Source organism: Camellia sinensis, chromosome 5 (genome assembly GCF_055761805.1).
Source record: "Camellia sinensis isolate YWXY chromosome 5, ASM5576180v1, whole genome shotgun sequence".
In the NCBI taxonomy this organism is placed as follows: domain Eukaryota; kingdom Viridiplantae; phylum Streptophyta; class Magnoliopsida; order Ericales; family Theaceae; genus Camellia; species Camellia sinensis.
In genome coordinates, this window is record NC_138965.1 from 69028569 (window position 1) to 69048939 (window position 20371).

A 20371-nucleotide genomic window follows, 5' to 3' on the forward strand; every position below is an offset into this window, starting at 1 on the left:
TTACATCATATTTTAACCAAAAAGCTAAAAAATTATTAAAAAAACTTATTTCCAAACGAGGCCTTAGTCTTAATGCATTGTGAATCGTAAAATCATGTATGAATTTCAAGGCACAAGTTCAACAGGATAAAAGAATTTGGAAACAGGGACATAGAAAAAGAGGAGGGAAAGATATGAAAACAAAGAGAAAGAAAACTAGTCTATGTAGAAGAACCTCAAGCAATTGTCAAACTTGTCATGCAAAGGATACTTAGGTGTCAGGATGGGTGAGTTTTCAAGAATCTATGAAGAAACGTTTGTTTGTATTGTAATCTAATTATTAATATACTAACCGCTATCTTGTGTTAAAATAAAAATTTATAAAAAAAATAGATAAATAAATAAATAATTGAAAAATAACACCCATAAGGGGGATAAGCATGGAGCTCAGTTCCATCCCAGTTTGGGCCCCTCTTTGTCATGTTGTTGGGGGTCACTGTTTACATATATCTGTCTGTCTCTTGCAACTGTACTGCTTTGTTTTGAACTACCCACAAGCTAACTTTTTATTCCCCAATTGATTTGTTTATTATCTATTTATTTCCCTATCAATCAATACCATCTTACAGATCCTCATTGGTTAGAACAAACAATAAAACATAAAAATAAATAAATAAATAAAAATGGTCAAAAGCCCATCATCTCTTATCTGAGATTCTATTCCTGTGGTTGTGTGTGATTGGGAACCAAAAAAATTATCTAAAAAGCTGCTTTCTCTCCCCCATTGTTTCAGAGCATCTTTCAGAGATGTAAGCCTGTAGGGCAGGCTAATACTCAGTTCGGTTCTCCACATACACAGAATATGAACAGTAATTTCCATTCAAAGTTAAAACAAATGAAGGGTTTGGAGTTCATAGCAGAGAACTGAAAATGTCTTTGGGCTAAGGTTGAAAAGGGAATATATAGAGAGTTTCCACTAAAAGTAGATGAACAAATTCCATCAAAAGAGGTTGATAAAGAAAATCAATAAAATAGCCATTATTAAGGCTTCGTTTGGAAAGTGAGTTGATTTTTTTGACTTTTTTATTATTTTAATCCTAAGTTAAAAAGTATCTTTTGGGTTGGACTTTTTAGTTTTTTTTATTTTTGTGAGAGAAAAAATAAAATAATTATGATTTGAATATGATATTTTGTTTTATTAACTTTTTAATTTATTTTATCTTTTTATGACTATTTTAGTGGGGTAACCCATGTCAAACGAGTGCTAAGAGACTTAGGTCAATTAACTAAAACTCTAGCAATCAAGGGTTCCAGATGTATAGAAACAAAATAAAAAATAATGAGCCATATCAGATTACAACTTTCGGACACACTGAAAAAGTGAAATCATGATAACAGCTCATACATAAAAGATATACCAGTTTTTAATAGAATCAAGAAACTTTAAATGAATAAACACTGATTGTTGATCATACAAAAGAAGAGAACAGCTGACCATGATCTATCAACAAGAGCAATCATTATAATTATTACCCATTTCAAGAACAATGACAAAATGAAGAGATTATAATTTATGGCACAGATATGGTTGAATTCAATTAGATCCACAGTTAAAAAGAAAGAGTAGGATGTTGGCGCAATTATTTGTTTTGAGAAATGTGAAGCTCTATTACTAAAAGACAAGTCACTAATACAGCAGAGTTACATAAGCTCTAATCAATAATCATGTTTAACTACCTCAAGACCACTGTGAATTTCTTGTTTCCCCACCATACGATGGAAAAGAATAAAGAAGAGAGAGGAATAGAATTGGTCTGTCTCCGAGCTCATTTGTTTTGTTTCGTTTCGTTTCGTTTAATATTCATAATTACCCGGATGGAGGCCTATTCCTCTTGTGGCTGCCGGCTTTTGCATCTGATTTCAGTCCTATTGAGTCTCCTTCAGAGGAAGCATCCATAGACTTGGTGAAAGAAGTTGAGAGATCAGAATAGAGGTCAACCACCCTCCTGATGTTGTTGTTGAGCTCTCTTATCAGACCCACATTCCTGCTGAGGTTATCAGGGATCTTGGACTCATGGTTCTGGTTGATCTCATTGATTAGTAGTCTGTTCTGATCTAATATGTTTTGAACTTGAACAAAGCTCTTCTGAAATGTCTGTAACACCTTCCCATCTAACTCATCTGTACCTCCATTTCCAAGCCCAGAATATGTGCCCCCCTCCATTTTTTATTCATTCAAATCAAAACTGATCCTGAACCAAAGAACACAAACAAGAGAATGAAAAGAAGAAACACAAGGTCAGACTATCTTTATAAATCAAAAAATTCAATTAATTAATTTTATTTTTTTTTAAAAAAGAAAAAGAAAAGAAAAGCCATGATTATATCTTCTCATCTGTACTTGCTTCTATTAACAAAGAGCTCAGACAGCACATGATATTGTTTAAGCCATTTTTGTACATAAAGAGACAGTCTGATCTAGTAGGAATCATGACATCCATGGAGTTGTTCCTTTCACAGAGGAGAAACCTGTTTTATAATATTAATAATAATTAGCATTATTATTAATTTGATTATTATTATTATTATTATTATTATTATCTGTGGTATGATGAGATGTTAAAAAAAGCAGATCCCATTTCCATAAAAAGGAACCTTTTTAATATGTACTCAGAAATACCCACCAAAAGGCCTAAAAGCTCAGAGTTTGAAAAGAAGAATCTCAAGACCCCAAAAAACAGTCAAATGATGCATTGCACAGAAGATATCACCTAAGAAGGGTACTTACATATATAAATATATCTGCCAAAAAGAGACCAAATTGTTGAAAACAAATTACCCAACAAGAAAAATCAATTTTAAATCAAAATGGGCTTTACTTGAAATTCTGTAAAAAAGCAGAAAACAAGGATGAAATTGGGAATTCAAATGTTGAAACCGTACTTCAAAGCTTGCAGCAGTTGCAGAACGTTTTAAAGTCCTAAAATAGGAAACAAAAATTAATTAAAATAAACCCCTCATGTAATTATGACCCATTAAAGAAGATTAAAAATAATAATGAAAATCAAAATGAAAATCTAAACATGAAGATTTACGCCCCCCAAAACATAAAAAATATATTTTAGATATCATTGGGAATTCAACATAAATTCATCTACGAAATATCATACTCTCTCAATTGTAAACTAAATTAATTAAAACAATACAATAACTTTTGGAAAGATTAACGTCGTTAGTAGGTCAAAGATTAACAAAAACTATCAGCTGAAACTCCAAAAGAAGATACTGTCTTATGAAGTCATAACCTATTACTATAAATTTTATATATATATATATATATATAAAAACATCGTACCTTGAAAATCTGGGAACATTACTGATAGAAGGAAGACAGATTGAAACAAGAAGAAGAGGGATTCGCGACAAAGACTAGAAAATATCGGCGATCGAATCTCCGGAAAGAGAGACCATCTCTGAATTCTGAATTGTAGAGAGAGAGAAAGACAGAATATATAGATTTGACAGTCTCCCTCCTTACCACGAGAAGTTATTGGTTAGTTTTGGGCCACCGTCAAGTAATGCCCATATATATTGTAATTTGTAGAGGAGGTGAGGCTTACGATTTTATTTTGAGTAATTAAAGAACAGAAAGAAACATGATGAATTACAATTGGTGTGAAGCAAACTCACGTGGCGCCCAAGAAGTGTCAAATAATTTTTGCCCCCCGACCCACTTCCCTGTCCAAAGAGATTTCTCTGTTATGCCATTTTTATTTATTATTGTTATTATTATTTTTTGTTTTTTTCACTTTTTCAACAATCGTGGATAGTGTTGATTGGTTCTCTGTTTTGATGCTGAAAACATTGATAATATATAGCAATTTTTTTTCAGGATTAATTACTAACACATTCGGTGAAATTTATTTAAATTATAAATTATTTTTTATAATTTTAGAAAATATATTATACTTCTTAATATTTTTAATTTCATAATAAATATGTTTTTTTTAATAAATCATCAACTTAATTAACAGTTTTTAATAATATAAAAATTTTATTTTAATTAATAATTCAGATAATTTTATTATTGTATAGGTGAACAGTTAGAAATTTTACTTTTTCAATTAATTCTGTTAAATAAAAAATTTTAACAGAAAGGTATTTGTAATTTTTCAAATCACATGAAACAATTCGTATTTTAAACAAATCTCAGAGAGTATATATATTTATAATTTACCTTTTTTAATTAATTACTCTTATACTAATAATTTAATTTTAGAAAAAATATATTAAAAAAAAAATCTCATGGTTTAATTTATATGACAAAATATATCGTAAATTTTTAATTTTAAAAATTTAAAGAAAACTAATATATATATATATAATTAAAAAAAAATAAAACCTCTAAAGTTGGACCATTGTTATAAATCAAATCTTAGAATTTCAAGATCATCAATTTAAACTCTCCATTTTTCATTTTGGCATAATTCAATCCCTCTGTCCATTTTCATTACTATACTGACAAAGTTGATGGTATTTTAGTCAATCCACTAGCCTTTTACACTGTGTTTGGTGAAGAGATTTGGGAAGGGAAATGGAAATGAAAGGAAAAGGAGAAAGAATTAATAGAATTTCAAATCCCAACTATGTTTGGTTGTGTTGGTTATAAAATAGAATTGATGTCCTAAAGGTCTCTTATTTCTTTATTTATTTCTCACCTCCTTTCTTTTCCCATATATTTTTTATTATAACTAAACATAAATAGGATTACATTTTTCATTCCTTTTCCAAATCTCACCCCAAAAACCCCAACTAAACGTATATATGCATAAAGATAGAACTATGTTGGGCATTAGCAGAAGAGATGATCAAAGAAGAAAGGACGACGAGACGAGGCGACGAGACGGGGCAGGCAACGTGTGGGAAACAACTGATTCGAGATTGCACCACCTCCTCTACCATCACTACCACTGCCATCATCACTGCCACAACCCCTCTCCTCTCTCAACTCACCCACCGGTAACCCACACCTTCATTCCCATTACATCTTTTTATTGCCGACACCACCACCTATCAACCGTCGCCGCTCATAGCCCACTTCTCTATAACTAGCCCCTCCATCCTCTCTGTCCCCACTTACAGCCATCACTGGCGCAAACTCGAACCTCCGAGAGAGGCCTCTTGTCAAGAACCCATATGCAGCTGGTGCGGTAATAATGGGAGAGAAGGCAGAGTTGCGGCAAGGCTTGGCGGAGTAGCGTTTTTAAGCAAAGGCTAGACTAGTCGAGCTGATCTAATTGAGGAAGTCGTAGTCATTGAGGGATTTGAGCTAATCTGTTAAAAAGGGAATGAGTAGCTAAAGCAGCGGCAAAAATTATGGATGAGGGTGGGGTAGCTCTAAGAAAGGGGTAAGTAGGGGTAAGATGGCACCAGAAAAGATGGGTGGTGCCACGCCTCGATCTTCTAATCCATTTTATAATTACTAATCCTTCGTTAACCTCTAATTTCAAAATATAAGGAGAGATCATAGAACATTAGTCAAAGGACAACCATTTCATAGATGTTATATTTAACTTTACAACACTAGCGATCATGATAATAATACATTATAGTTCACTGAATAAAAGAGATACAACAAAATGTCCAAAGAGGACTTACAACCTTCAAGGCTAGGGCCTTGATTACTCACACAAATAGAACTTTCATCCTAAACAGATAAGCCCCATGGCTGTGATCACATAATACATTCAAGTAAGCTTTCATGCTCCATCAATATCTCCACAAATTCTTAGTTGAGTGGAGGCACATCATCATAAACCTGAAATGTTTGTTATCATAGAAATGAGCTAATGCCCAGTAGAAAATACATTTAACAAGATATATAAACATTTGACGTAATTATGTGTAACCCAAAATACATTGTCCCAAGACTTTTATTTAAAACAAATCCAAGTAAGCATATATGTGTGTGTGTGTGTGTGTGTGTGTGTGTGTGTGTGTGTGTGTGTATAAAACAATATGAAACCTTTCCAAACAATCCCACATTTATTAACCAATTCCACATTTTTCCGTCTTCACGCGGATGGCCAATGGGCATCTCACACTTTCACATTTATTGTCCAATTCCACATTTTTCCTTCCTCACACAATGGCTAGTGAGCACCTCAATTCTTCCACATTTGTCGTCCTTACACGGCTGGGCGAGTGGACACCTCAAAACATTCTCACATTTGTCATCCTCACAGAACCAGGCAAGTGGACACCTTAATTTTCCCGCATTTGTGTCATACACATCACATAACATATCTATTTAACAAACTCCTAAATTTACCTCATCACAAAGTGTCTCAACACATCCACACAACATCAATTTATTTCCAATTTTCTCTTAAACACCAAAATCTATATCTAGGGTTTTGTAAAAATTAGGGCTTTTCCTTATATTCTCTATCAAACTAAGAATCATGGAATCAAAGTTGGTTTTATTCAAGAATATTCAAACATTTCAAAAATTATTGAGGCAAAACCTCCATTTTTCATAAATACTCCTTAAATTAAATCATCTATCTCATACCATACACATATTATGAAATCTACCACATAATGAAATCAAAATATAGATATACAAGGTCAAAAGTATTCCTATCTCAAAGGTGATGATGAAAAGATGAAAACCCAATTTGATGCTTCAATAAAATCGCGAATCAATCGATAGAAATCATGATCAAAGCTTGTTCTTCAACTCTCTTGAAGGATCTAAGGTAGATTCTTGGTAGAAATGAGAGAAATCAAGTGTTTTGGGGGCTAGGGTTTTAGAACTGGGTGTTAGAGAGAGAGAGAGAGAAGATGAAAAAGTGAAAGAAAAACCGGTACAAGTCGACTTTTAAGTTTGCTGATTTGTGCAGACCGCTCGAGCGGTGAACTCAACCTCACAGTATTTTAGTCTGCAAAACCAGATACTGGATGTACCCCCTTTGCTGCTCGAGCGGTAAACCCATCGCTCAAGCGGTCATTCTGCATACAGTTAGTCATAAAGGCACAGACTCTAAGACATTCTCAGCAGATCAACCTTATTTCCATTTGTAACCATTTAAGTAAGTACTTTTATTTAGTCTCTTACATTTATATTTCATTTACTTAAGTTTACAATGTAAATAAAGAAATACCCCCCATTTGGATTCAAAGCAAAAATAAATAAATAAATCAAAATCTAATTAAATCAGAAAGTGGTTCTCCCTGTTTTAGTACAAAAATAATTTTTCGACTGAAATTTCTAAGTTTGACGTTGAAGTAAAGGGGATAATACTTCGTAGAAAAATTCCATAAAATCAATTTAGACTATTTAAAGTATAAGGAACAATTACAGATAAAACTGTTTTCAAAATCGTAAGTTTTGAAAAACTTAATTTTCACACTTAGAAAAATTTCGTGCCATGTCAAATTTTCGTCGACAAACCTTTTAATACAATCTCTATTATACGAAAGGGAATAAGGATTAGGTTTTGACCCGAGTCGTTACAGGTGAGAAGGAGTGGGGCGGCGTTAGGAAAGGGATGGGTGAAGGGTGGGGTGGCGCTAGAAAGGGGTACAGAACATGGACGGTATCAAGAAGATGAGTAATGAATTTTTATATAATGTTGTGACAACCACACCATGTATATCATCTTTGCATTTGTTTAATTATTTGAATTTTAAATTTTGTTTGCATATTATGTGTTTTATTTGTATATATTATAGTGTTAGGAATTTTAATTTGAATAAGAGATTTTGAATCAGAAATTGAAAGCTAAAATGATTTAGTAAACTGTAAGTAACAAGCTTAATCAGTTTAGTTCGGCGTATAGAGCCTTATGGGGAATTAATTAAAATTTGATTCAGATTAGTAAAATTAAGAATAATTAAATTAGGCATAATTATGATTAATTAGCCTTAAGTTTTGATTAATTAAGCCAATGTGTCATTAGTGTCTCAAGCTAATCTAATTCTAAATTATAATATAACATAAGAGAAGGAGAAGTTGAGTTCATTTTCATTTCTTTACTGGAGAGTTTTATGATGTGTTTGGTTAGGAGATTTGTGAAGAGATTTGGAAAAGGAAAGAGAAAAAGTAGGTGAAATGTCAATAAAATATACTTACATTTCACCTAGTTTTACACACATTTTCCATTTCCCTATCCAAATCCCTTCCCAAATCCCCCAACCAAACACAGCATTAGAGAAATAGCGAAAGAGCTCAACCTTAGAGAGAGAAAGCTCAAGAATTGAAGGAGAAAAAAAAAAGAAACTAAGAGGAAATCAACATCATTTTTGGAATTCAAGCTTTAGGTATGGAATTCAAACCAAATTCTTATAGTTAATCTACCTAAGATTGAATTCAAGAAGTTATTAGGATCATATGCATGTAAATTGTAAGAAATTGGCAAGAAGATGATGAATTGAGCTAGGATCATGAATTATGGAAGTTAATTTTCAGTTTCATCATGAATAGTTGAATTTTGAAGATTGTAATGCATGTGAGTTCATATCTAGCATATTTTCCAAAAAATTTTATGGTTTTACACCTACTCCAAAGAAAAAGAGTTTGAAGAATCTTTGCATGCAAGGAACTTTAGTTTCAATCTTGTCAAAGTCGTGAAGTTTTAAGCAAATGATTTCAAAATGTACTATGAATTTATGTTTTCTAATGCGTTTCCATGTTTTTGATCAAGCCATGCAAGACCCGAAGCTTTGAATTTGTGACGACCCCAATATGCATATCATTATTACATTTATATTATTATGTAAAATTTGAATGTTTAAATATGTGATATCTACTTAATTTGTATGTAAATGTATGAATTGTGGAATATATGTTAGAATGTCTATTTCGAATCAAAAATTGAAAGCCTAGATGAATTCAGAAACCGAAATTGGCGACTTTAATTAGTTTCACTTAATATTTAGAGCCTTTTGGGAATTTTATTAAAAATCTAATTCAGGTTAAAATTAATTAGAAATAATTAATTAGATTTTAGTTAGATTTATTAGCCTTAAGTGTACTTAATTAATCTATGCTAATTATCATTATTTATAACAGAAGAGAAGGGAGTTGTTCTTCATTTTACACTTGTTTGTGCTGAGAATTAGAGAGTAGGAGGAAGAGAGCTAAGTCTAGAGAGAGAGAAGAAGAATTGTAAAGATAAGAAGAAGAATTGAAGAGAATTGTCTTGTATATCATCAAATTCAAGCTTAAGGTAAGAAATTGACCTCTAAACCTTGCAATTAAACTACCTAACAGTTGAATTCAAGAGGTTATTAAGATCAATTGCATGTAATTTAAGGATTTCACAAGATAATGGAAGATCATGAGCTTAATTGAGGAATTTGGACATCTAAGCTTGAACTTCGTCATATTTGAGTTTGGTCATGAAACCCTTGCGTGCATGTTAGTTTATACTTCTTATTTTTCAGAAATTCTTATGGTTTTTCACTCATTAGTTCATGTTTAAACATTTTGAAAGAAAATAATTGGAATTCTTTACATGCATGGCTAATTCATGAAGTTTTTGAGTTTGGTTTTGTGAATTGAAGAAGGTTTTGGGCTAATGACTTGTAATTGATCAAATATTTATGATTTACCAAGTGTTTTTTATGTGTTTGAACTAGCCATGCAAGCTCTCACACTTTAAACTCATGTTTTGAAACTCAAATTTCTAGTTTTTCAACGTAGAATTCGGCTCCATCGCTCGAGCAATGAAGTTACCGCTCAAGCGCACTTTATGAACATCCAATATTTTTGCAGAGCATTACATATTACTTGAGCAACCAAGAGTCTACTCAAGCGAACCCAGCTTTTCCTCGCACATAGCTCAAGTGACCAAGTGTCTGCTCAAGCCTACATTGAGACCATCCAGTACTTTTGCAGACCATGCCAACCGCTCGAGCGACTAAAAGTCTGCTCAAGCAAACAACATGTTTCCAGCAACTTTTGAAAGAACATTCTCGTGTGCATATTTTTGCTCTCATGTTCTTTTGGACTTTCTTAGGCATTGTATAAGCTTCATTGAAAAAAAAAAATGAATTAGAAAACCACCTAAGGAATTGGATTAAGTATTGGATATTTGTTTCGATAGTATGTTTCAATTTGTATTTGTTATGTGTTTTGTGTAGGTTGGACACCCGAAGTCTAGCATTCGTTCAAGCCCACTGTGAGTAATATCTCTATAAAGATATGTTTGAAATGTGTTTTGAACATTGTTATATGAATGATATTATGAAATGGTATTTTATATGAATGAATGAAGATCCTTTTTGTTTAATGTATTCATGCATCCTTTAGTGAGGCTCTGTCTGAGGGATATAATACCACGGCCCTTCGATTATTAGATTGGCAGAGATCTCTGATGTTAGACTCGAGTGGTCCCTTCGTTAGACCTATATGGTCCCTTTGCTTAGACCTAGATGGCCCATTTGATTTAGGCCTTTTTTGACCTCTTTGTTACTCTATTGGATGTTACCACGTATAATGGACTTTGATATGGCAAATGCTTTGTTTGAATTCGATATATGATGCGCTTTGACAATATAAGACATGTTTTGATTATGTGGGATTTCATTTATTAACCTCTTTATTTTGGTATTACTCATTGGGTTTTAGCTCACCCCATTTTCCCTATATATGTAAGTGAGCATTTGTAAAATCAGACTTAGTGTTGCTATGGGAGTCGACCTTTTGACAAGCCAACCATGCAATGCCTTTGTGATGAGGCATTTGTTTCATCTCGAGAGGAGTCAAGCTTGTTAGACCTTTTTTGTTTAGCCTTTTGTCTTGTAAGATGTTGGACATGTTTGTGTGTATATCTATATATATATATATATATATATGTTGAGGTTTAAGTTTTGTAAAAATTATGGGTTATAGATGTAATGTTTTAATATATTGAAGTTTATCATGTAAGCATAACTCAATCGACTTGTTTTATTTTTGTTGATTGTTTCCGCTAAGCCCTCCTTTATTGTTAAATAATTTGATTTTGTCTTTGAAGCCGTAGGTAATCTATAATTACTGGGCAGTCATGACCTAGACCTCTAGGGGTAGGTTCGGGTCATGATAGAATTTGAGTTTGGAAACCATTTTTGTTGATTGTGAAAAACAGATTTCCTACAGACTGCTCGAGCGGTATAATCACCGCTCAAGTGCCTTTTTGAGGTAACCAGCATTTCTCTGTAACCCGCTCGAGTGGTTACGTTACCGCTCGAGCCAACATTTGAGCCATCCAAAATCTCATTTTACAAACCAAAATACTATGAACTCGCATTCACCACACGAGCAGTTACCTTGTTTTCAGCACACTTTGAAAAGGTATCCTTTGTTCATATTTTCGTTATCTTCTTTTTCCGAGCATTCTTAGGCATGGTTTAAGCCTCATTAAACCAACATAAGAAAATAGATTAGAAAGATTAGTATTTGATTAAACATAGTCTATTATTGATGTTTGTGTGTGGTATGTAGGTCAAGCCACCGAGGAGTCGCTTTTGCACCAAGTTTCTATGAGTAATATCTTTGTAAAGTTATGTTCGAAAGAACACTTTGAAAATGCTTCGAGAATAATGTTTTATGAAATCTTATTTTGTATAAATGAATGAATGTCTTTTTTGTTAAAATGTATTCGTGGCATCCTTTAGTGAGTCTCTACCTTGGAGGATATAATATCACGGCCCTTTGATTATTTGATTTATAGAGATCTCTGATGCCTTGTTTTGTAGACCTGAATGGTCCCTTTGTTTTAGGCTTGATTGGCCTCTTTGCTTTTCTCTATTGCATGTTACCACGTATCATGTTTTGATAATGGAATTTGTTTGAGATAAATGATTCGTTTGTGAATTCGAGATATGATTCGTTTTGTGAATATAAGATATGCTTTGCAAATAATATTGAATTTCATTGATTAACCACTTTACATTGAAGTTACTCATTAGGTTTTAGTTCACCCCCTTCCCCTATATATATGTAGGTGAGCATCAGGAAGAATAACCATAGAGTTTGCTTTGGGAAGTCCACCTTTTGAGAAGCATTCGATTAAGTGCCTCCATGTTAAGGCTTTTTCTTTGTATTTGGCCAAGCTTTGCCAAATTTTGTTTTGTCAAGTCCTATATTTGAACTTGTGTTTGTATAAGTTAAAGTTTGAACTCATTGTAAATATTTTAATTTATGTTATGATGTTATATGAGTGTTTTGTTGTTTATCATATAAGCACGGCTCAATGAACTAGTTATATCTTTTGTTTGCTTCCGCTTTAGGCCCTGTATCATTAAATATAATTGTGATTTGTCTAGAAGGCCGTATGTAATCTATGACTACTGACCGGCCATATCCCTAACCTCTAGGGGCGGGTTGGAGTTGTAACAAATGTGCTTAGGTTCATGGTAGTCTGATGATAGTTACCTTTGATTCAATACAAATGTGGTAATGATCTAGTGTAATTAGTTTAAAAAACTACAAAAATTGAGCGAATGTAAGAGTGCCATCTGTAAATCAAAAAATATCTCCATTTAGTAACTTAACGTAAATGGATGGAGAGTTTAAATTGTGTCATAATGAAAAATTGTGGGTTTAACTTGATGAAATTGAAACCCCGAGGGTTTGATTTGTAACAATGGTCAAATTCTATTTTTTTTTATTATTTTTTTTTTTTTGCAAATTTCCAAAATTTTAAATCTAAAAATTTTAATTTATTTTCTATCTAAATTATTTGTCTATTTTTGTTAAGTAAAATCAAAGAAAATATTGTATTTTAGTAAGAAAAAAAGGAGGTAAATTACACTTTGTCCCCTTAATGTTTGGCCACTTTTTCACTTTGGCTTTTCTTTTTTTTTCTTTTTTTTTTACCCTTTATTTTTCAAGTTTTTCTCAGTTTACTCTTAAAGCTAACTTCTGCTAAAAACTAGAAAATGACATATTGATAGTTGCATGATATAAAAATATTGGGTTAATTACCAAAAAAAAAAAAAAACTCAATGTTTTACGTAATTTTCGCTTTAAACCCTAGCGTTTCAATTTTGACAAATTAAATCCTGGAGTTTTATCCGTGTTTCAAGTTGCCTCCTCCGTCCATTTTCGTCTGTGTAAGGTAATAGGAAGTGAAAAACATGTGAAACCGTTGGCATTATTTTGTAATTAATTCTCTTTTACTTTTACTGATTTTAATTTTAAAAAATGGTTAATTACACAAAAAAAACCCCAAGGTTTCATGCATTTTTCACTTAAACCCTAGTGTGTTTCACTTTAAACCCTCTCTGTTACCTTACATAAACGAAGTTGGACCGAGAGGGCAAATTAAAACACGGATGAAACTCCAAGGTTTAATTTGTCGAAATTGAAACACTATGGCTTAAAGTAAAAAATGTGTGAAACTTTGAGATTTTTTTTGTAATGAACCCAAAAATATTCTATCATATATAACTCACACGTCTAACATAAATTTAAATCTCAATATAATATTATATTTTTTATGTTATCTGACAGTTATCGTTGTATTTTTTGTCTAATTTTGAATAAAATTTAGTTTTACAAGTAAACTGAGAAAAATTTAAAACATGAATAGCCAAAGTGATAAAAAAAAAAAAATTTTAAGGGCTAAATTTGGAAAGTGGCCAAACATAAAGGGGTAAAATGTAATTTACCCTTAAAGTTAATGAAAAATGACATTTTAGATATTTTATGTATAATATTGAGTTTAATGACTAAAATACAAATTTTCTGTATGTTTTATTTAATGAAAATACACAGAGAGTTGAAAATAATTTAAAATTTTAGAGTTTAAATCATAAAATAAATAATTATAGTGTAAGTCTAAAATGAACAAAAATAAACAAACTAATACGATAAAATACCTTCATAATGAGAACAAAATTGTCAATATTTGCTTTTAATAATAATTGATTCCTAACATCCCAAATACATTCCAAGTAATAGCGTACATAGTTGATCAAATGAGGTAGCCCAATTAATTCATTCTAATGTGTCATGGATCAGGATTATTTAAAAACACTTTATCATGTAATACACCAAAAATGGAAATGTGATTAATTCTTAGCATCGATTTTCTTTTAAATGTAAGAAAATTTGTAGTTATACGTGTTATGACTTTTATACTTGCATGATTGTTTAGAATTAGGGTTTGGATTCTCTTAAGTTAATTATTTAATTTGAGAGAATAGTTTGAGAATGGTGAGCTCATTTTAAAGCCGATTTTGATAATATGAACCACTAATTTTTTAGAATTTATTGAGTAGAATATTCATACAAAAAATTAGCATGATCTGCCCAACTATTCTCTTAAATTGGTCAAGTTGAGAAAATCTAAACCCTAAAATTTTAGGATAGGATGTTTATCATTGGTCAACTTTGTGATTTTAAAAAAAGTTTAAAAAGTAAATGTGGTCGGAAAATTGAAAAAAAATATATATATATATATATATTTTTTATGAATTAAAAAAAGTTGATATGATATTTGACTTCTTAAAATCTATTAGAAAGCTGTTAAAAAAGTTATTTTTTATTATAAAGAAAAGTTGATATGATATTTAAATTTTTTAATAGATTACAAACGAGTATTTTGTCTTTTTTAATAAAAAAATTATTTATTTATTATGCTGATTTTGTATAGTTTAAAATTTTAGAATCACTACTCTGTTTGGTTTAGAATTTTCAAAAAATAGTTTTTCAAGTTTTCAATTATTATTTATTTTTTTAGTAAACTTTTTAATATTTTAGTAACTTTCTTTTAGATTCACTTAATCTAAGTACACTTAAAAAGTTCAAACTTTATGAATTTTTTTAAGTGTACTAAATAAAAATAATAATAACAATAATAATAATAATAATAATAATTTTTATTTTTATTGATACCAAAGAGAGCCGCGGAAATAGATAAATAGATTAATCAAACAAAACAGATTAGATATACATATATATATATATATATATATATGGGAATTACAAAGAGGGCAGTGGAGATAGATAAATTGATTAATCAAACAAACTAGACTATATATATATATATATATATAGGAATTATAGACTATAAAAGTGACTTACAATTGTTTACTAGCAACTTGAAATAATAACTTCAGAATACATATTACAAAATAAAATATTTTCTACAGGTTGAAAGGATATTTCAGAATTCGATGAGTTCTCTCCTTCTTTTCCTTTTCTTTTCTTTGTGGCCAAGGATATCTTTTATAGACACAGCCAATGACTGTGCTGCATGTGATCTGATAAGAGAATCTGACTGAAAAGTAGCATGTGAAGGCATATGGGTGTTGTCTACTGCTTTGGATGATTGACGAAATGACTGATGCATATGGGTGTTGTCTGTTACTTTATTTGTGAATAATGAATAGTAAAATAGACTCTTTTTTTTACTATTCATCAACTGTGACTTTTTCCAATATTAATCACTATTAATTTCTTTTAGTGAAAAAGTTGACGAGGCGTGTATAGAGATTCCGAGTTTTGACCTGACTTTTGTTGTGTTCTGGACTCGGGCCTCGTGGTTTGATGTTGTTATTTGTGTCTCTTTTCCTTTTTACTCTTTGAGTTTGAGTTTTGGAATGTGTTGGGCATATTTGGAACATGTTGGTTGCTAGTTATTTTAGAATGTTGTTACCCAGAATTTTGGTCTTCCGCTCGAGCGGGCTTTCTTGCGCTCGAGCGGGGTTTGCAAACACTCAGTACTTTACACATCTACAAAATACTGGAAGGGTGTTTTCTACGCTCGAGCGGGTTGTCTGCTGCCTGCATAAATGCTTGATGTGTGTATTCCGCGCTCAAGCGGGTCTCTTCTTGTGCTCAAGCGGATCAAATCTTTGCGTCTGACGCTCGAGCGTGAAACCTTCCGCTCAAGTGGACTGCACATATATCAGATCGCGAAAAGCACTTTTTGCATCACTTTTTCTTATCTTTTCACCCAAAACCCTAAAGTTGAGTGCCACTCTTTCTCTAAAACTCACATTCTCTCTACATTTTGACCTAGATCTTTTGATCTCTACACCCTTGAGCCTTTATTAAAAAGATAGAGCTCCTAAAGATCTTCTCCTTAACCCGATTAAAGTTGGATTTTGGCATTTTTGGGGTTCCATCTTTGCTTGGCTTGTCTTTTCTCTTCAAGGTAGGGATTTTTCTACACTTTGTTATGGTTTTTAACTTAGGTACTTTGTGGTTGTGTAACAATGATGTGTTTGGGGGTATTTTGAACACAAACCTAGGGTTTGGCTGAAATTAAAAAGAGGGGTTTTGGTAGAAATGAAATAAAAGAACATGGGGTTTGAAAATGAAGTCTTGTTGTGTCAAAATAGTTGATTTTGGTACTTGGTTAAGATTTGGGAAAAAATGGAGATTTGCCCTAGAATGAGTATTATATTTAATTTGTATAAATAAATGAAATTGATATTGTAAGCATGGAATTGGACAAGTATGGAGATAGATGGTGAAATCAAATAGATGATATGTCTCATCTTTGGAAATTTTGATTAAATTATCTGTCTTGAGATTTTATATCTATTTAGAAATATTTGTATTCGGCTATCGATGGAGGATAGCTTCGATTGTTGTAGAAATTGCATGTGAATTAAGTGAATTGAAACTAGTCCATGGTTGATTATCATTGAATATGATTATGTTGAGAATGCATTGTATATGTATAAATATTTGGGAGTGAAAAGGGGATATGCTCCATTGATTGGGAGGAGAAAGAAAATAGACTCCATTATAATTAAGTTGGCCGAAGTATCCTGGGTGAAAGTCCCGAAATTATACATGGGTGCCGATCCCGCGGACGAAATATCCGTGAAATGGCAATTGGAAGTGTTTATGTGTTGATTGTGAAAATGTTGAACCATTGAGTTGTAATCTCATTTGGATTATTGAATAATAATGAAGTTGACTCATGCATTGAAATGAATTGAAGGAAAAAGAACGAAATGGAATATGGATTTGACAATTGATAACTACTTGAAATGTGAACGTTTTCTCCCTAGCATTGTTTATGCTTATTGCTTCTATATCTTTGTTAAATCCTATATATTGTGTTAGATTATTCCTACTGGGCTGTAGCTCACCCTATTTGGGAAAAACATTTTCAGGAAATGATGGGGTGCTTCCACCAAGGCAATAACATTGGAGGGATACGCGAGAAGCAAGAACTTCTTGTTTTCTTATATTTTGTATAGCCTAGGGCTTTAATTGTAAGGGCCAGTCTCACTTTTATTATAACCAAGTCAAGACTTGGAAAGGTGTAAGCCCGAAGGGCATTTATTTGTGTTGAACTCTTTTGTATCATTAACTTAATGTAATGAAGAACCTGTTTACTCTAATGTATGTTGTCATTTATATATGCTTATGGGTCATATCTATGGTTATATTTTGAGGCCGTTACAGTGTAATTGCATAGTCATCTGACAAGAGAATCTAACTGAAAAGTAGCATGTGAAGGCACATGGGTACTGCCTGAATATATATATATATATATATATAAGAAGCTTTTCTCAAAAGTAGAGGATTAATTGAAGCTTATATATATATATATATATATAATCTAATGAGTGATTTAGGCATATGGGTCCTGAGCATCTTGGAATTGTGAACTATATAGATCGTGGCTAGTTGAGGCTTCAGAGGAGGCTAATTCGTCCTAAGCTTCATCTTCAATTTGTGACTTTGCTTGGGCCATTAATAACTTTGCCATTTGAATAAGTTCATCACGGGTGGTTAACTTGGGCTTGGACTTGGATGATTTCGGTTTGGAAGGCCTAGAGCTAGATGTTGGGCTTCCAAGTCTGACTGTTGTAACGGGAAATGGGCTTCCTTGAGTGACGAGAGCAGTTGAGTTCTGAAGTGAAGACTTAATCTTTGGGATTGTAGGAACAGCGATGCTGACTGGGAATTCTTGTTTGACTTATTCAATAATGTGATGGTGTTTGAATGCGTCTCACCATTTGACAAAATGTTGTCGAATGACTATGTCTTTAGAAATACTATATTGCCATTTGAATATCCAAGGGACTTTGTATTTGGACATAAAAAGAAACAATATAGGAAATTGACTCTTATGTTAACTGATTGGGTAAATAAAACAACCCTCATTCTTGCCTTAGTCATGCTCATATGAATTTACATGATTTTGCGTTGTTAAGCTTGCATCTGCAGACTTTTATTTGTTTTGCCTAAGTAAAGGTTCATGTCTGGTTTTGTGTTATTATGTTTCGCCTAAGTGTTATGTGCATGCTTTGTTCCTTGCTTTGTGTGTTGAACATAGGCTACCTATCTTTGTTATCTTATGCCTAGGTTACACCTTTGAACCTCTTACACCTAGGCCGTTGTGCATCAACACTTAGGATCATCTTGGAACCATTCTAGTTCCCCTCCACCTTCACCCTAGCACCTTGGCCGAGATGTGCATCACCTAGGCCGAGGTGTGCATCACCTAGACTGAGATGTGTATCATCTAGGCATCTAACATCCTTTATCATTGAACCTAGCAATCTTGTTCCTTGATTTATTGTAACAACCCTCGTCACTGTTTACCGATTAACCACTGATTACTGCTAAACTAAGACCGATTATGATTGGTAACTGAATTGATTGAAGTACTGAACTGATTGACTGAAATCTGGAACTGAATTGATTAAGTATATCTGTTTAATTGTATGTCTATCTGTTGACTGTTTGATTATCTGTTCATGCCTTTGTATTTAAATTGCGAATTGAAGGCCTTATCGGCGGCCGAATCTGAAATTGATTGATGATTTGTGATCCTTAGAATTAATGTGATTTTATGGCATATTTAGTTAAAATGTGATTTGGTATGATTAAACTAGATTAAATTAAGCTAAACTGCATTAGTTGGACTTAATTGCCATTTTGCCACTTAGTGGACTTTCATGAGCCTTTAGTTGATTCACATATGTGAGCCTTAACACTTTTCATCAGCCATTTGAGAGACACAAAACCGACTGAGAGAGAGAGGTAGAGGAACTTAGCTTCATCTTGAATTTTGCTTGGAAATTTGAAGGAATTGAAGGATTGAGTGCATATTTGAGCTTGTATATCTTGCATCCAAGACCTAAGGTAGTGTAATTACCCTCTTGTTTGTGAATTGAACTTGTTCTTACATGATTCATGTCAAATTTAGTGGATTAAGTCATGAAATAGCTTCACATGTTGAATTATAACTTAATTCATGCATGCATGGTTGTATTGATGAATTTTAAGTTGTTTTTAGGGCTGAGCAAGGAATCCGTGAAATCCGTAATCCGATCCAGTCCAGTCCAATCCGATAGGTTTGGATTGGTTTTTTGAATTCGTGGTTCGGTTCTGGATTGAAGAATTAAAAATCCGTACTCCACGGATTGGTTCCGGATTGAACCTCATGGTTCCGGATTGGAACCGATCCAGACCGTATACAAATAGTCTATATTTTTATTATACATCTTCCTCTATAGTATCTTCTCTTATTCTATATAAAACTTAAACTCAAACCTAAACCCGTATAATATTTTCTTTTATTACTTTTGTTTGTTAGTTTTTACTTTTAATTTATAATGGTCTAAATTCTTATGGTAAAACCAGTTTTCTTATGGTCGTTTAAATTCTAAAACAATATATCGCTATTATAAAAAAACATGTTGCTATTGTGAAACTAATATAATGCTATGTTTATGTTTTTATGAAATTAAAGTGTTATATATATATTTTTTTGTTATTTAATTATGTGAATCCGTGGTCCTAAACCGATCCAATCCGTGTTTAAATGGATTGGTTCGGATTGGTTCCATGATTTAAATGGATTGGATTGGTTCCAATTTTTCCGGAACCGTAGATAACGGATTGGTCCTGGTTTTACCCCAATCCGGTCCAATCCGGACCATGCTCACCCCTAGTTGTTTTCATGGCAAATTGTCACATGCATGTTCATAATTAAGCTTAAGTCCATGATTTCATCTTGTTTTGGAAACAATTGGCTCACTAGAGCATCAAATTGAAGCTTTGAAATGGTTTAAGTTCATGCATGTTTGCATATTTTTCATATTCTTGAAAATTGGTTTGAAATTGAGTTGTTTGAAACACCCTTGGGCTTTGATTTTACAATTGAGCTTTGGAATCATGTTAAACTATGAGTTTTGAGATGTTTTCTGGAAAATTGGCCCAAGAGGATCGAAATTTGGCCCTTGAATAGTATAGACTTCTTAGTTTTTTAATAACTTTTTAACTTTTTTAGTTTATCCCAAACGAGCCATTACTTTTACTAGTGATTTTGTTTTTGAGTAAATCATTAATTTCTTTTTTGTACATTTTCATTAATTCAACGTTCATTTGAATTGGTCTGGATTTAGTAGGAATGTGTTTTTC

At 32.3% G+C, this 20371-nt stretch overlaps 1 long non-coding RNA gene across 1 annotated transcript; it reads right to left on the reverse strand.

Moving 5' to 3' along the window:
* Positions 1-1622: 1622 nt before the first annotated feature.
* On the reverse strand, positions 1623-3726 carry LOC114290809 (uncharacterized). Its single transcript, XR_014329605.1, has 2 exons — positions 3335-3726; positions 1623-2231 (listed from the first exon to the last, which is right to left on the reverse strand). It is a non-coding gene; the product is annotated as an uncharacterized LOC114290809 (long non-coding RNA).
* Between the last annotated feature and the right edge of the window lie 16645 nt (positions 3727-20371).